This window comes from Opisthocomus hoazin, chromosome 3 (assembly GCF_030867145.1).
Source record: "Opisthocomus hoazin isolate bOpiHoa1 chromosome 3, bOpiHoa1.hap1, whole genome shotgun sequence".
In the NCBI taxonomy this organism is placed as follows: Eukaryota; Metazoa; Chordata; class Aves; order Opisthocomiformes; family Opisthocomidae; genus Opisthocomus; species Opisthocomus hoazin.
This window is the reverse complement of record NC_134416.1, coordinates 74,046,750-74,063,995: the sequence shown is the minus strand read 5'-3', so window position 1 is coordinate 74,063,995 and position 17,246 is coordinate 74,046,750.

Here is a 17,246-nt window from a genome sequence, read left to right as displayed (position 1 = left end):
AAAGGAGAGTAATTTTCTGATTTAACAGCGTTGTTACTACAAATAAAGAAATCTTGATTTTGACTGCACTCGACATTAAATGAGTTTCCTGTGCCCGGCTCTGAATTTTTCATTTTCAGATTTGTATAAAGCACCCTGCTTAGATACAAGTGACAGATGAGGAGAGGATTGCATATGGAAATCAAATGTGTATAATAAAGCCATCTTCTGTTTATTAAATAAACACATGTAGATGACTTCCGTGGAGAATGCACTGATAATTCTTCATTGTGTTCTAGTTTTTTTGCAAGTCACAAAGAATCTTATTTAACAACCATGAATGACTCAATGCAAGCTTTTCTGTTTATTACCTTGTAACAAACCAGGCAGTCTAATATATGGCATTTATAAACATTTTTTATTTTTATTTTTTTAGTCCAAGTTTTAGCTGTAACTGTGCAATATATTGGTGTTCATGCTATCAGAGTTCTGGAAGCTGCATTGGTGCATTAGTTTTTTCTGAATATTACATTTTCATGGAATAAATGGTAAAGATTAGCCAGATAATATATACATTATTGTAAAATGAAACTTCAGGAGAAGTTAATTATAACATACAGCACTTTGGTCTTCAGATAAAAAAAATTTAATATTATATATCCAAAACTAAGAAAAAAAGATGGAGTCTGCAGTCAGCTTGGCAAAGATTTCTGATTCAGTGATTTAAGAGTCTTAGTCTGAGATATAAAAAACATTTTAAGTTCATCAAGGGATGACTTTCTAGTTCTATTTCTCTCTCTTGATCTTTTGAAGATATGGCCTTCCTATAAATTATTATAATACACTGCAGTGTTGGGTAGCATCATGAATATGGGTTGTTTTTTACTGAAAGTGTTTTTATATTGCAATTGAAGTGCTTGCAGGCTTTTTAATGTAAAGCAAAAGACACTTTTTCCACCTTCTACCTCTGGAAAGTTAGGTTCAAATTTAGATTTAGATTTTTTTTCACATTTTTGTTATGAGAATAAAAAGAGGTGGAGGGGGAATAAGTAATGTTGAGACACTAATGAACTATATTCAGTGAATATGATTGGCCACGTCAGAGGAGGTCTACAGTCAGTAGCTCACTCTGGCTGGGCTGAGAGGGCTACTATATTGTTTTAAGTCCTCCCCTGTATTTATCAATATCAGCAGCTGCATTAGGAAGTTTTTAGACTGTCAACTTTTTTTTCTCAAATTATCTGCAGCATCATCCTGTACTTTTGCTTTTGCTTGAACTGTGCTTTGATGTTTTACTTTTGAAAAAGAAAAAAAAATGCACCAAACGAACAAAAAAAGGCAAAAAAAGAAGCAAAACGTGCCCACCTCCTGCCAGGCATTTACTGTTGAATGAGAGGGGAGCTGTGAAATACTGGTTCAGACTTCGAAAACACCAGGGGGCTTCTCCGTCTGGGGTAACTGAAATGTGAGCTTTGGCGTAAGTGCATCAGAAAATCCACATGGATTTCTTACTATGATTGGAAGTGATTGCTGTGCATGGAAGTGCACAACCAGTTCAAACAAGACTAGATAAGCTGTGTTGCAAAGCCATATGGCTTAGTTTAAACAGCACGAAGAGGAAGTCTTTGATCATGGCCTTTGATCATAGTTAACCCTAAATGAAGTGGTGGGCTAAAGCAGGTAAAAAGGTGTCATAATCAAAGCAACTAGAGGCTGGTAAGAGTCTAGTGAAAGAAGGATTTTGGAGAGGACCCTGGTATGCAGATGGTTAGTTAGATTTTAAACCTAAGGTAAGGAGGAAAAACTGTAGCAACTTGGGCACCAGTGGAGAAGACCAAAATATGGCAGAAACTAGGAAGATGATTGGATGCAGAAGCTGTAAGGAGTATGTTATCCTTCAGTGAGTTTCTGACAGAATTTACATATGCATGAAGGGTCATCTCATAATGTTCAGGGGGAAAAAAAAGGTGTGAGCGCCTGAAATGCAGCTAGAAATGAGGGTAGAATACAAAAATGTGTTTGAGGATGACAGACAAGATGAAAGAAAAGAGCATGCATGTAACTGGAGTTTCAGATGGGTTGATTGTCAGATCCCCAGATGAAAAGGAGACCTCTGAAGTGTATGAAAATGATGACAAGGCAGAGGAAAATACCAGTATGTGGAGGAAATCTCTGGATGGAGTTTGTTCCATGTAAGGAGTGATGAGGTGCAACAGCTAGAGACAGAATATTGAGCAGCAAGAAAGAAGAGACTGAGTAAATGGTAACAGCAGAGACTAGCAAACGAAGAAGAAAAAGAGAACAGGTAGGCTGAAAGCAAAAAGGAAGCAAGGAGGCCAGAGTTTCCCAGCAACCTCAGATTGCTCTAAAAGATGTCTTTTTTGATAAGAAATATTAAGAGACTGGTCATTAGAGTGGGTCAAGAAAACAGTCTGGTGCAAAGTCTGTCCAAGCATGATACTGTGAAGGGTGGGCATGAGTGAGAAAGTAATTCTGAAGAGGCTGGGGTAGAATCCTTTTGCTGTCATTCTGCCATTTGACTGTAAGAACAAGAATCCTGCTTGACCAGATCAGAGGGTTGTGCTAGATAGGGGAAGATGTTCAAAGAGCTTTGTTGAAATTCTGCTGTTTCCTAGACCTAGAGGGCAAATGTTTGGGAAGATAATGAGTATCGTCAGGACTGGTGAAAGCACTAATGCAAAGTTTAAGATGTTTGCCTGCGTAACTATCTGGTGAAGTAGCCTTCTCGGATTTTTGCTAACCTGTCTGACAAGAGAATGGACAACAAAGAGGAAGTAAATACTATGAGGATAATAGCGAGGTGGGTAGTTAAAAATAGGAGTGCTTAATTTGGACAGTGAAGTTCAACTGGAAACTGCCTCAATAATTCATAGGAACCGCACAACAAAGCAGAGGAAGTCAAAGAAAGAATCAGATGTGAAACAACATTAGAAAGAAAAGCAAAATGGAATAGCTGTTATCACTAGAAAAGAGATACGGAGGGAGCTTAACTATTCAGGAACTGATCTGGTACATTTTGTCACGTAGCGGCCTCTAAAGAAGTAAGAGGAGGGAGTGTGAGTGAGCCGCAATCTGAATGGTAATTTCTTTGCGGAAAGACAAAGTACATGTTGCTGTGAACATGATGGAAATCAGAAACTGAACTCCAGTGTCTTAAAATAATATAAATCTCTGTTGTCTCTGCGGTGAATGAGGTCTTTCTAAGAGTTTTTTTTACTTCTCCAATATAGCCTGAAGTGCAAATGTTGCTAATAATGGTAACACTCAAAGGCAAAGTAGACTTCTTCAGTAAGTAGTTGTTGACCTAACAAAGGGCAAGGTTACCCTAACTTTGGTTTTAGACAGAAGAGGGTTTAGCAAGGTAGCACACTATCTCCTTCTTTCCTCCATCCTCATCCCCTCTAGTTGTCACTGTTCAGCTCATTGCTGGTACAGCCCAGGACCTAGGACACTGGCACCACCTCGCTGCCAGCTGCATGCAATTTTCTTTTTATCTGGTTATGCAGCAGGCGGTATTTTTAAAAGATATTTAAGTAGCATTTTAGGAGTCAGGAAGGCTTGATCCACACACTTTTGTAGAAAATTCGTGGGACTAAGCAGGTATGCAATAGTATATTATCAGCTTCGCTGAGGCCTGCAGGTTAGATTTTTGAAGCTGCTTGACGGTTATACAAATACATTTGGCACAAGGTCACGTGGAAAGTAGGTACTTTTAAAAGTGTCACCCACTGTATTTTAGAAAATTTGTTATATTTTTTCGGGTTCTTCAACATGATAGTCTCAAAAATGTATTAATGTTGAAAAAGCAAAATAGACATAGAAATCCCAAAGCAACAAAGACACCCTTTGACTATAAAAATGTGGATTAATAGATGTTGCTTTTTCCCCCGGTGTTCACGCAACAAGAACTCTCCACAGCACTGTGCTTGACTGACCTTTTGTTCAGTAAAGGCAGCGCCATGAATAAATAAAACTGAAAGTGTGAAACAGCTTAGAGTTGAAATGTGTCCTTAACACAGAATAACAAAACTTTATTGAACCCTTATGCCTATGAACAATGCCTCATATCAATCGTGCCAGCAGATGGCACTCTTTATATTAAGTAGCTTTCACGGAAAAATTTAATTTGTTTCTTTTTTGCTTTGTTTATTATATTGTGAGGTACTATCCCATGTAACACTTCTTCCTGAAATGATAAATTGATCTACACAAAACTTCAAATAACTGTATTTATGATGGCATACTTAAACTGATATTTCTAATACATCCCTTTCTCAGTACATGGCAAAAATTAGGAGAAGAATTTCGGTACAGCTGGAGAGTTAGCACTCCTGAGCATTGGAACATTAAAGTGAAGCAGCAGGTTTCTGGGAATGTTTTGAGCAAATCTGTGTCTCTATTGTTAGGCATTTCCAAGCTGAGTGCTGGATACTTAACAATGTTCAGCCAGTTAATTCTGGATGTTTGCAGTCTGGCATTGGATACCTTTTCCAGTTCCAACAGAGGAGATACCAAAGGAGATAAAAGCACAGATGTCCTGGGTGTAATGCAACAAGGAAGACTAGGGAGGACTTCAAACGACGCTAGTGTGATCCTGCAGGAGAAGTTCAGGACTAAGGAAAGAAGCTGCTTGTTAGCGGGAGTGACGTTTCTTCCACCTCCTGCATTGGAGCTGGGAAGCCCCTTTCTGAAGCCCGTGTGCAGTGGTGGCAAGGAGGTGCCTCACCCCATCTGAGCCAGGAAACCACTGCCTGGGCAGGGAAAGCACCAGAAACACAGCACCACTCCACCAGCAAAAAGTTGCTTTTCCCAGGATGCCTCCCAGCTCCCTGCAGAACTGCCACCTCCAGTGCCGATAGCTGCACCCAGCAGCCAGTTGACAGTAGCTTATGTCTACGAAGGAATTGGAACAGTGGAAAGCAATGGATATTCAATTTGTGAACAGTAATATAAAATCCTGTGTTTTGCAAGTAAAGGGGGAGAAGAAAAACAGTTCCCACAGCCCATAAACCTTCTGTAGCTAATAATGTGCTAGTTTACTGATGGACAGAAGACACATAGCTTCTAGGGCAAAATAGAAAGCCTTCAATTTTTCCAGCTACAGCAGAGACTTCCACTGAAGTGGAGCCTCTTTTTCTGAGAAAGTAAGTGGAAGTAGCTTCTGCTGAGCTGGAAAGATACTCTTGATTACTTGCTGTGCTCTTAGATAATCAAGGACACAGTGGAAATACCACATAGCATGTGACTGGCTTTGATTTATCCCAGGAAACCTCTCTCAGCCTCAGAATGTGCTGTAAACTGCTGCTTCACAAACTCGACAGAAAAACCTCTTCATTTTTTATCTCTTATTTAATAAAAATGAAGTTTATTGGATGTTGCCCAACTGTATCATTTCCGGTTCTTGCAAGAAATTAGAACATGAAACAAGGATGACTTCAAATAATCTTGTTTCTTGGGTGAAGTCTTTTTCAAGGTTTCAATTACTGACTCAAACCTGTTAAAAATATTTGCCCCATTAATCACATTATGTGCTGCGTTATTTAGTATTCTGGCTATTTCTCTCCTCTAGCATGGAATTATATATCTCTCTGCCCTTTAGAAACTCTTGATAGTTTTTCATTATTATGCCTTTTTACCTCACCATAGAGATGTTTTGCAGCTACTAACACAACTTTCATATCCTTAACTCTCCTCAGCTTCGTAGTTCTGACAACTTTTAGTAAAAATATCAAGCCATGCTAAAGCTAATTTCTGGCTACATCTGTAGTATTTTTTTTCTCAATAAAAATCCCCAAAACTGCAAAGTAAAAAATTACTGTATCTAATATCTCTTTTCTTGTCACTACACTAATTCTTTTTTCTCTCCGTCTGAATTTTCTCTAGGTGGCTCTGGAATTATTCTATTCTACTCTGGTCTGTGTTCACTGCTATGGGTGACAAACAGTGTAACCTGGGAAGCTAAAACCTAAAATTGCTGTTTTCAAATGCTCCCTCTACTTCTCCCTTCTCATTACTTCTTCCTATATATAGTACTGCTTATTTTCCTTCCTGTTTAACATCTTTGAATCCCCTTGATGCCCTTCATTACACAACTTTTGTTCAGGCACTGGGGACTTCTTAAATTGCTTGTTAGAAACCTCCTGTCGACACTTACCTTATTGCCTTAAATCTGCCAAAAATGCTGTCACATTAAAATAAGTTTTTTAACTTACACTTCTGCTTCTGCACAGTCACCTCCAAACCCTGGTATTGACACATTTCCTCTTTACCAAATACAAATCTCCTCCAGCTTGCTGCTTGTTTTTTCCCTTTATATCTTTTGGCTGACCTTCCAGCCACTTTGTAGAGAAAGCAGCCTTGCAACTAAACGTTTAACTTCTGTTTTTCATCTGTTGCTCATTCCAAGACTCCTTGCTCTCTCTCCATCTTCCATGGCCACATTCGCAGCCTGGTAGCCCAGATGAGGTACAGTAAAGATGTGCATTTGAGTAGTGCTAATATAGGGGACCATGACCCTTTAACTCACTGCAAACCTACATTGCTTTCCTTGCTTACTCTTGTTTGAATATGTTTGCAACTTTTGATTAATTTTTCAAAATGGATTTTAATATTCAGATGAAAAACGAAGTTGTTATGTCTTTTATTTTGCTAGTACATCACAATAGGCTCAAAAGTATTTGTGGAAAGAAAAAAGCGTAATGAGAATTTCTGTGAGTCCCTACATTCTATAAATAAGTAAAGGTATAAATAGTCATCTTTGAAACATTTTTGCTGTCATCTTGGAAGCTCTTTGGGTGTAGCAGTTGCCCAGATACTCAGTAAAAAGTAGACAGACAATACCATGGAAATTTTTGTGAAAACTTTTGCAGTTATTCATACATCTGCAGAAAGCTCTCTCAGTAATTAAACAACTGAAATAATAATTACCAATATGTACAAAATATGTTTGATAAACTCCAACCTTAATGTCATTTTGAAGCATACATCATTTGTCTGAATGTTCTTTGGAGATTTTTGGCAAAAGGAGAGGAAACAATGCCATTTTCCCAGTGAATGTCATTTACGGTTGCTTTAATGCAGAGTTGAACTATTTTCTTAAAAATATATTCACAATTCCCAGTGTTGTTCTTGGTGTGGTGTTCTTAGCCTCTGTCCCTGTCCTGAGCACAACTCATCACCCCTATCACCCCTTATGAGTATTTTATTCCATTAAATGTTTGTTTTACTGTATGTTGATGTGAGATGCACAATGCTTTCTAATTAGTAGATGTTTCTTATTACAAACTGCTGGTTTGGGGGAACAGCACATGGGAAGAGGACAAAAAGTTTCATAGTATTCTGTAAAGGAGATGAAATCCCCTAAAATATACCCACAGCAGTTCTATGAAGTGGAAAAAAATGGAGCTTGTATTATTGCAGATGACACCAAGCTGAGTGGTGCCGTCAACATGCCATCCAGAGGGAGCTGGGCAAGCTCGAGAAGTGTTGCCCGTGTGAACCTCATAAGGTTCAACACGGCCAAGTGCTGGGTCCTGCACATGGGCTGGGACAACCCCTGGTATCAATACAGGCTGGGAGATGAAGGGATTGAGAGCAGCCCTGCTGAGCAGAACTTGGGGGTACTGGTGGGTGAAAAGCTAGACATAACACGGCAATGTGCACTCGCAGTCCAGAAGGCCAACCACATTGTGGGCTGCATCAAGAGAATTGTGGCCAGCAGGCTGAAGGAGGTGATTCTGCCCCTCTGCTCCGTGCTGGTGAGACCCCACCTGGAGTCCTGCATCCAGCTGTGGAGGCCTCAGCACAGGAAAGTCATGAAGGACTGGAACACCTTCTGTGAAGAAAGGCTGAAAGAGTTGGAGCTGTTCAGCCTGGAGAAGAGAAGGCTCCAGGGAGACCTGATTGTGGCCTCTCAGTACGTAAAAGGGGGTGGATAAGAAAGATGGGGACAGGCTTTTTAGGAGGGCATGTAGCGGTAGTGCAGGGGGTAATGGTTTTAAACTAAGAGAGGTTAGATTTAGACTGGATATAAGGAAGAAATTTTTTACAATGAGGGTGGTGAAATACTGGAGCAGGTTTCCAAGAGAGGTGGTAGATGCTCCGTCTCTGGAAACGTTCAAGGCCACGTTGGACGGGGCTCTGAGCAACCTGATCTAGTTGAAGATGTCCCTGCTCGTTGCAGGGGGCTTGCACTAGATGACCTTTAAAGGTCCCTTCCAACCTGAACTAATCTAACTGTTCTATAAGGAGAAGAAGAACATACAGTGATACGCCCCTTGACTTAACCTATGAACTTCAATCATTCACTGGTTTAACTCGTTTATGATCCAGGTGTCACATCCACAGCATCATGTGTTATAGACCATGGGTTTAATAAATGCATCTTCCATTAACTTCCAGTATTTAGTTGTGCATTATATTAAAAAATACTGTTGTTTGTTTCAGACTTTTAACGTAATTATTGTTTTTGACATTCCTAGTTCTTTCCTCAGGAGTAATAAGGAATCATGGTTCCCCAGTTACCTTTTCCAGGACATTCAGTATTTTGCAGATCCTCATTACATCCTTCTTCAGGAGCTTTGCAGGCCAGATATCCTGGTCTAGCTTGTCTTTCCTTGTGTTATTCCGTACCCTTTATAATTCTTTTTCTTTCTGCATTTTTTTTTATTTTCATTGTTTGGAATGCTTTGGGGCAAGGTTAATTTCTGAAATAAGATGACTAGAGTCACATGAGTATTCATGGTATGAACTAACAAAAAAGTAATGGTAACATAATGAGGTTACTTTGCTTTACCATTTTTCGTTAATACTTCCTAATAGTGTTTTTGCTTTTTTGCCTGCTACAGAACAGCGAACTGATGTTTCCAGAGATGCCAATCTCTCTTTGCAAGTGGTAGTAAATAATAGAGTCCAAAACTGTGTAGTTAAGAACATTTTCTGTGTATGCCATCCTTTTTTTTTATTGGCATCACATCCCTACTGACCGTCTGTCATGTGATCAGTCACTAGCATGTATTTTTTGAGTATGCTGAAGGGCGTAGATGCCAGTATAGAGTCTCGTAGCACACTCTGGTAACCTTCCTTTCACACTCTTTATTTTATATCTTTGAATATCCCCTTAAGTGTCTTCCCTTTTATTCCATAACAGCTTACTTTCTTTGGAAGCCAATGGTAAAGGACTCTGGGTGAGACCCCTAGAAATTAAAGTACATTGTATCATTTTGTTGAAGCTTACTCATACACTTGCTCATACCTTCAAAAACTTCAAGCAGCTCTTTAAGGCATGACTTTCTTACAACAGCTGCATCAACTCTTCTTGAGTTTACCATTAGGTTTCATTGCAGTTTTTAACAATTTTCCAGTGCTTTCTGTTGCAGTTCTCTAACACATCCTTAAAACCAAGGATATTTTGTATCTTTTATTCTTCCAAATTTATTTAAGTTATAGTCTACATGTCACCAGTAATAGTTCAGATACTTAATACCTGAGTTTCTTTAAGGCTCTTGTGTAAATACCATGTGGTCTTGATGGCTTTTGCTGTTTTTACCGCCCTGTGGAAGGGTCCTTGATGTTGATATTTTATGAAAAAAGGTTTTATTTTTAGTTATCCGCTTCAAGGAAGTTGCTCCTCAGTTACACGTTGTTAGTTAGCTAACAAAAATTCTTCTGTGTTCCAAAGTCTCATAACCCAAGTCTTAAGCACACTCCATTTCTCCATTCTGTTCTGAAAAGTTCATACTTCATTAGCCAAAGTGCTAACACTGAATACGTAACTGTAAAACATTAATCCAAAATCCAAACTCACCTCCAAGTGTGACATTTTTCAACAGAAAATCCTTCAGTTATTCTATAATACTGATTTCTGAAAAATGTGTGATTTTCCCCATATGCATGAACTTTACTGTTCACAGAATAAAGCTCATCTTTTTCAAGTCTAGAAATGAGTTGTAGAGGGGGGAAACATCTTTTGTGAATAGCTGATACACAAAAGGTCAGTGGATTCCTTGGGTATTTATGTGAAGGCAACAGGATGCTAGCCATCAAAATTCCTGGTTTCAGCCTTGAAGCACTTCATGAGTGTTTATAGTGTGCGGTATAGAACAAAAAGATATGACTGTTTCTGATTTGCAGAGGAAATTTAAATTAGGAACTCAGGATAAAAAGGTATGAACACGCTCAGTGTCTCATAACCATTTTTAATGCAGCAATTCAATCTATTTGGATTTGGAAAAAAACCACCTTGTGTCACGCTGCTTCTGTTTTTCACTTAAAACCAAACGTGTGTGAATCTAGGGACTCTTATTGTTTATCTTCCTGGCAGTTTTTTCATGGGTTGTTTTCATTTAGATTGGTGGTATTTCATAGACCAAAGGATGAGAAATATCAGTCCAGTTTATATAAAGTGACACCAAGATGCAGCACAATTTTTTGCAATTATCACACTCCCGGCGTTTCTTTTCCGAGATGGGCAAAGTGAGTGTGGTGCTGCCGCTTCAGGTGTCAAGGTTCCCTTTCCAGATATGCCTCAATTAATATCATACAACATCATAGTTACAGGAAGAAATGATAGATTATGTTGTCATCTGTGCTATATCATCTCATTTGTATGATGACTCCCACTATCAGCACAGGATTAGATGAGTAGAGTGAGGTACCACATAACCAAAGAGGAACATGGATAGCTGGGAGATTTACTAGGGTGGATGCAGATGTTGCCACCAGTTTAAATCCTAGGTGAGAGTGGAGTAAGGATCAATACAGTCTCCCACATGCTGGGAGATCTCTATCTTCCAGCTCAGTGTTAATTCCTCACTAGTGTAACATTGCCACTCCAGCCAAAATATCAAAGCAGATGGCTAGTGCATGGTCAAGGATTACCTAGCCTGTGCTTCGAGGCAGATTTCTGCCTTGTCCATCTCCCTTTACTTGTGTCAGATGATGCCAAATGGGCAAGACAGCACCTAGCCCCTATCTTTGGAGGATGCCCAGTCAAAGGTAGAGCTAGTCACCGATCTGTGATGGCCCTCTTCTCTCCTCACCTAAGACATGGCGCAGGTGGCAGTGACATTCATTGTTTGTTGCTGGGAGAGGTGGGCTGATGTTTGTTGGTTAGTTCATGGGCTTTTCTCAATGTTTGCTGTGCTGCCATACGTGCAGCTGAGCTTTTGCTGAGTTCCTGCTTGCTGTTGCTTAGAGTTTCAGGGGGGCAATGCAACAGACACAGCTGTTCTCTTCCTCACCCCACAATGTACTAATAGGCAATTACAGGGATAAGGGAAATGCAGGAAGGGAGATCTGTGGGGTCAAACACTCTCAGTTTGGACCAGGGTATTGCTGCCCCCTCACAGCTGTGTTCCAGGGTCACTGCACGGAGACTGCCTCCCACCCATTTATTACACACCACTAATATAAATTACTTTTGCATGCTAGGCAGTTAATGCTTCCTTACAGAGAGAGAAATCCAAAATAGGCATTAGCACATTATTATTAGTAGTAGAATAGTACGTTATTACTTATAGGTCCATATAGGAAAAATTCAGAGAGCTGTGCAGATCTTTATTTATATGTGATAATCTATATCATACATACTCACAGATATGCAAATTGCAGCTTTACATCAGAAATTCACAGGAAAGCCTCAGGCTGATGTTAATTCCGTCATTTAAATAAAGAATTTCCCATTGTTACGTGGGCCTTGGAGTGCTTCTCTGCTCTTTCTATTTACGTAGTGATTTTATTAGTTGAACCAAATGTATAGTGATACAGGCTAGTAATACTCTTATATATTGAATTATTCATCATTACAGGAGATTTCAACCAATACTGATTAATCATTTCTCTTCTAAATACTGTTTTTGTTATAAAGCTTCCGCTAATTGTCTTCTCTTGCCATTATACATGATTTCTATCTGTTATCTGAGTAGGTTTTCAATACGGTATTTAAAAAGTACCAGAACTGTCTAAAGGCTATTCAGTGAAACAGACTTTGGAAAGATATACTGTCAAGGGCAGAGTATTGAACAAGGCAGTAAGAGAAAAAAGAAAAACCTCGACAATATAATGATTCAGTTACAGTGATTACACTTGTAGTAAGCATTACTTTCCTGGAGAAATGGATGGATGGCCCACTTCCAGAATAAAAATAGACGGTTCTTAGTCTGCATCCCCCACAACTTTCTTCCAATGTTCCTCATGTTAAGACAGGTGATTTTTTTTCGTGTCCTTTTAAAGAATAGGTAGTGAAAGAGATACTAAGGATCTTTCATTTGTGCTTGGGGCTATCAATCAAAAATTAAGACAAAGATATATCTGTGCAATTATGTGACCCATGTCAGGGGGTTTGAATTCTAGGCCAGGTGAAATGAGATGGTGTTCACATTATCGTCACTCAAGGTAGACACTGGCTAGAGGTGGACTGGTCATGATCTCAAAGTGCCTGAGTTATCCTCATGGCCTGGTTCAGTATCTATCCCTACGCCCTTGCATTTACTCACCCACAAATCTGTCTAGTGTGCTCTGTTTCATACATAGCATATGACCACACAGATTAGGAAACCATGGGTGAAATACATTGGCAGCCTTGTATGAGACAATGTGCTGTCTTCTGAGTCTACCAGCTGCTTGCCATTTCTGCTGTCCCTGCCTCCGCTGTTTATGCTTGAGAAGGCATAGCAGCAGTGCTATGCAAGTGTCCACTGTGTGCATAGATGTCATCATCCAGGGGGAGTTGGTGCTTCAGAATATTAAACGAAATTGTTGCCAAAAGTATGAGCAAATATTGTAGGTCTATGTTATTAGCCAGGGATGTAGTCAGGGCTAGGACTTTGAGCAATCATCCCTTTGTTGACAAGAGTACAGAGACGACCATGTGTTAGTGTGGCCATTTTGTATTCTGAGATGACCAGCAGCAAACCCAGAACTTGGGGATGAGGATCTGAGGCCCTCTGCTATTACCACAAGCCACTTGAGCCTAAAAATCCACCAGTAGGAGGGCAGCCAGTTTGGGATAAGGAAGTCTGCCACAGTTATGATCATGTAGAGGTCTCCAAAGCCCTTGCAGTGATTGTATATGTATGTGTGACCTGCATAGACAACATCTCACAGGCCGTGAAGGCCTTCAGTCTTTGTGGATTGTACAATTGCACTAGAAGGAAGATGTGTCATGCATTCATCCCTCACTACGGCTTCCATACTTGTAACAGCACAACAGCCACCACTCTGTAATTCTGAGGCCTTGGCAGTAGAAACTCCATGCATACGGTACCACATTGTACTGTGTGCATGAGTCCTTGATTTTCCACCAGAATGAGTCCCTTCTCCCAAAGTGATACTGGGCTGTGTTGATTCAATAGATGCCATGGCTGACACTGTGTGCCTTAAGTCTGTCTATAAGGAGCGGATTCCATAGAAAACTGTCCTCTCAACCCTACTGAGTTTCCTTTAGGAAAGAAATGGTTTTCTCCGGCTCAGCTCAAATCTGGGCACAGAGTGAGTTATGTAGCGAGGATGATTGGGATTCTGTAGTCAAACAGGGACTGAGTCACACTGACAGTGCAGACACAGACAGAACCCTAGATTTGGGAAAACACCAGACTAGACTGTTTAGCCATACCTCTAATTGTCACTTGCATCTACTTTCAGAAATTTGTAGATCTGTCCAGATCTATCTGTGATTCTAATTTCTAAGCCCATTCTTCAGGAGAATTTACCTCCTTGGATGACAAGACAATTAAAGCCTTCTTAAAATGGTAGGACCGCATTTTGCTGCAATTCTGAGACATCTTGTTTCTCTGTTGTAGGTCTGATTTCTGACATGCATGTTAAAACTCAGTTCTCGTACATCTGTCACAAACACTTCTCTACGTTAGTGTGGTTTTTTTCCTGCCATACCTTCTGACTGTTTATTTAGATCTCTATATATGTAAAATAATGTTAAGTGCAAGTAGTAGTCCACAGGTATAAATGAAAACACTCTGAGAGGCAATATGCAACTGTCGAACCTGTTGTTTTTCTCCTAAATTCTCTCTTCATTCCCCATTGAAGCTGGAAATTCTGTTAATGCAATGATATCCAACAAAGATGAGAAAAGAAGTAGTAGCAGTATTTTATTAAATAGTTTATCTTCTAAAACTACAGAAAACTAATCAGTAGCATTCAAAACTATTACTGACTACAAGTGTAAGATATAATAGTGTAACAGAATGGAAGACCTAATAAATACTTATAAATATCTGAAGGGTGGGTGTCAGGAGGATGGGGCCAAGCTCTTTTCAGTGGTGCCCAGTGACAGGACAAGGGGCAATGGGCACAAACTGAAGCACAGGAAGTTCCGTCTGAACATGAGGAAGAACTTCTTCCCTCTGAGGGTGACGGAGCCCTGGAACAGGCTGCCCAGGGAGGTTGTGGAGTCTCCTTTTGTGGAGATATTCAAGACCCGCCTGGACAAGGTCCTGTGCAGCCTGCTGTAGGTGACCCTGCTTCGGCAGGGGGGTTGGACTAGATGACCCCCAGAGGTCCCTTCCAACCCCTACCATTCTGTGATTCTGTGATTCTGTAAGCTTGATTTTTTGGTAAATGTTATCTCGTTTATGGGAGCTTCATTTAAGACTACTCACTTTGAAGACTCTGAAGTCAGACATCCTCTCTGAAAAGATGATTTTTGAATGGCACAAGAATATAGAAAAAATCTAAATACAAATTTATGCAAGGACACTCAGTTTGAATGCAATCCTCAGCACTGAATTTGAATTACTTTTCTGCTTTATTATCCAGATTTTATTTAATGCAGACAAGGAAAACATTTGGATTAAAAAGTGAGCTCCTATTTTATGCTTTTAGAGCATGAAACTAGTGTTTTTGACAAAGAGGTTTCTAAAGATGGTTTATATAAGACTGAATTTTTTGTTTCAGGGTAGACATTCTCTTTTCTCAGAGGATTCCTTTTATAGACCAGATTTAGAACACACCACACATTCCTTTCTGATTTTGGTCAATAAAGTTATCATGTAATTGTCATCAACTAGTGTTTAATAATTAATACCTACCTCTAGGGCTGTCTGTGGACAAAGTATGATATCTCATCTGAAAGCAGTGGCTGAATTTGTCGGTGAGGTATGGGGGCAGATAATCAGTGTCATCATGAATAATATAGAGTTTTCATAATTTTCACTGCATTTAGAAACCATTTCTATACTTGTAAGATGGCCAAAGTGCCTGCAGCTCAGGACTTAATCATACTTTTTGCAGAGTAAAAACCTGGCTTTACACAGAGTCTGTAAGACAGAAGTAGCGCAGCTGTGGGCAGCTTAGGCAGAACTGACCTTGGACACTATTAAATGAGGCCAGCAGTTTCTTCTTTTGCAGTCATCTGAGGGGTGAACTTGGGCGCAGGCAACTGCACGTCAGGACAGGCATCCTGCAACGGTCAGAGCAATTTCACTCCCACACTGCGCTGGCACTCAGTTGGAAATTCCCAGTTAACAGCATAGCACACAACAGCTGCAGAGCAGAGGAGGAGAAAACCATTTTGAAAGGTCTCATTTTCAACATGGACATCTCCAGCAGTGAGTCTAACCTAGGCTTTCGCGTACTTTGGTGTTGGGGTGCAGTTACTTTGGGAAGTTGAGCAAGGATGCAGGGGGTACTGTGAAGCTAAATGCTGTCAGGGTCTGACTGTCACACTCCCTGCTGTCACAGGCACTTCTGAGGAGAAGAGCTTGGTTCTAGCTGTATTTCTGATAGACTTATCTAACCCAGACTGGCTGTCCAAGTTGAAGATTACATGCATCAAAAGAGAAACGTCAATTTTTCGTATTGGTGTAGCTGTGGAAGGTATTATGCTGGTGCTGGAGGCAAGGTATAAACCCTCAAAGGAGAGGACTTGGAATTCTAACATTCTAGCTCCACTGCTGGTCACCCCATGTCTATGTGACAAAGCAGGGCCTTCAGTAGGTTTAAAGTCCCTTACCCAAAATCTCTTTGTGGTGGGAAGGACCCTTACTTGGACTATCGTCATGCCTCAAGCCCTGGTAAAGGTCCTGATGAGCATCTGCTTTGTTTCCTGTCAGTCTAGGGCAATGCACAGACCAGTGTGCACCATGTTTCCTAGCTCACTCCATAACAAAGGCAAGGATCACCTTATCTGTCAAGACTGCGTGATCCCTATTTCCATGTGTGGCAGAAGCAACCTTTAGGGGAGAGAAAGATTTGCAAGCCTAGTCCGTGTTTGATTTCCCTTCTGCAAACAGTGATTACTTCTACTACACTTAAGTGAAATCATTTTAAAGTTCCATTGTTTACATATTCTTAAAAATTAAAACAATATGAAGCACAACAATCATTAATATGCATTTCCAGACAGAGTCTGCACCTTCTTTTGTGTCTGAAAGAGAGCCTGTCACATGGTAAATTCTAGTTATAGCCACAAATTTAAAGAGAGCCACAACAATAAAAATGGCAAAATTTTGAAGGAGGGAAATTGAGGAATGACAGAAAACACTAGTAACTTGCTAGTTTCTCCATATATCTGTGGTTTGGATATGTATTTTGACTCCTTTCTATCTTTTAAATTGAAATAATGATTTTTTGTGGGTCACTCTTATACTTAGTTTTCCTTTAAGCGTATTTAATAATGCATGTTACTGACCTAACTGGTGATGATGGCTGCTTTGGAGACATGAAGGTGCAGTCTGCGAAACCTTTTAATTCATGATTACATATTACAGCAGGGGAGACTTCAGCCATTTAAATATTAGTTTGCTTGTTTATGTTCGTGTTGATCAAAGTAAGGTCCATTGATGACTCTTTGTAAAAGAACAAATGACTCTTGAATTATTTTTCATGAAGACTTGGGTAAAGAAGATCAGGACTTATAAATAATGTTTAGAGCTTTTCTTATCCTTGTTTGAAACAAATCCTGTAGAAATAATCTGTGGAGGGACATAAACTACAAAACACATACCATTTCTTCAGACTCTTTTTTTGTGCAACTTAGGGAGCTATTCTAACAGGGAACCTGTACTTCATCAGCTCATTTACTGGACTGCTTCTCAGTCCAGTATGAAGATGTGTGAATACTATGGCTATAGCTGCCTATGATATCATTCTCAAAAGTAAAGAGAAATAGTTCTGAATTGATCCCAGCCTCTTAGGGAAAACACAGACGGACCGTGATAGCCACTAACTATTTAAAAACCACCAATAAATTAACAGAAACTAAAGAAACTCTCAAAGCTGTTAGTTACATT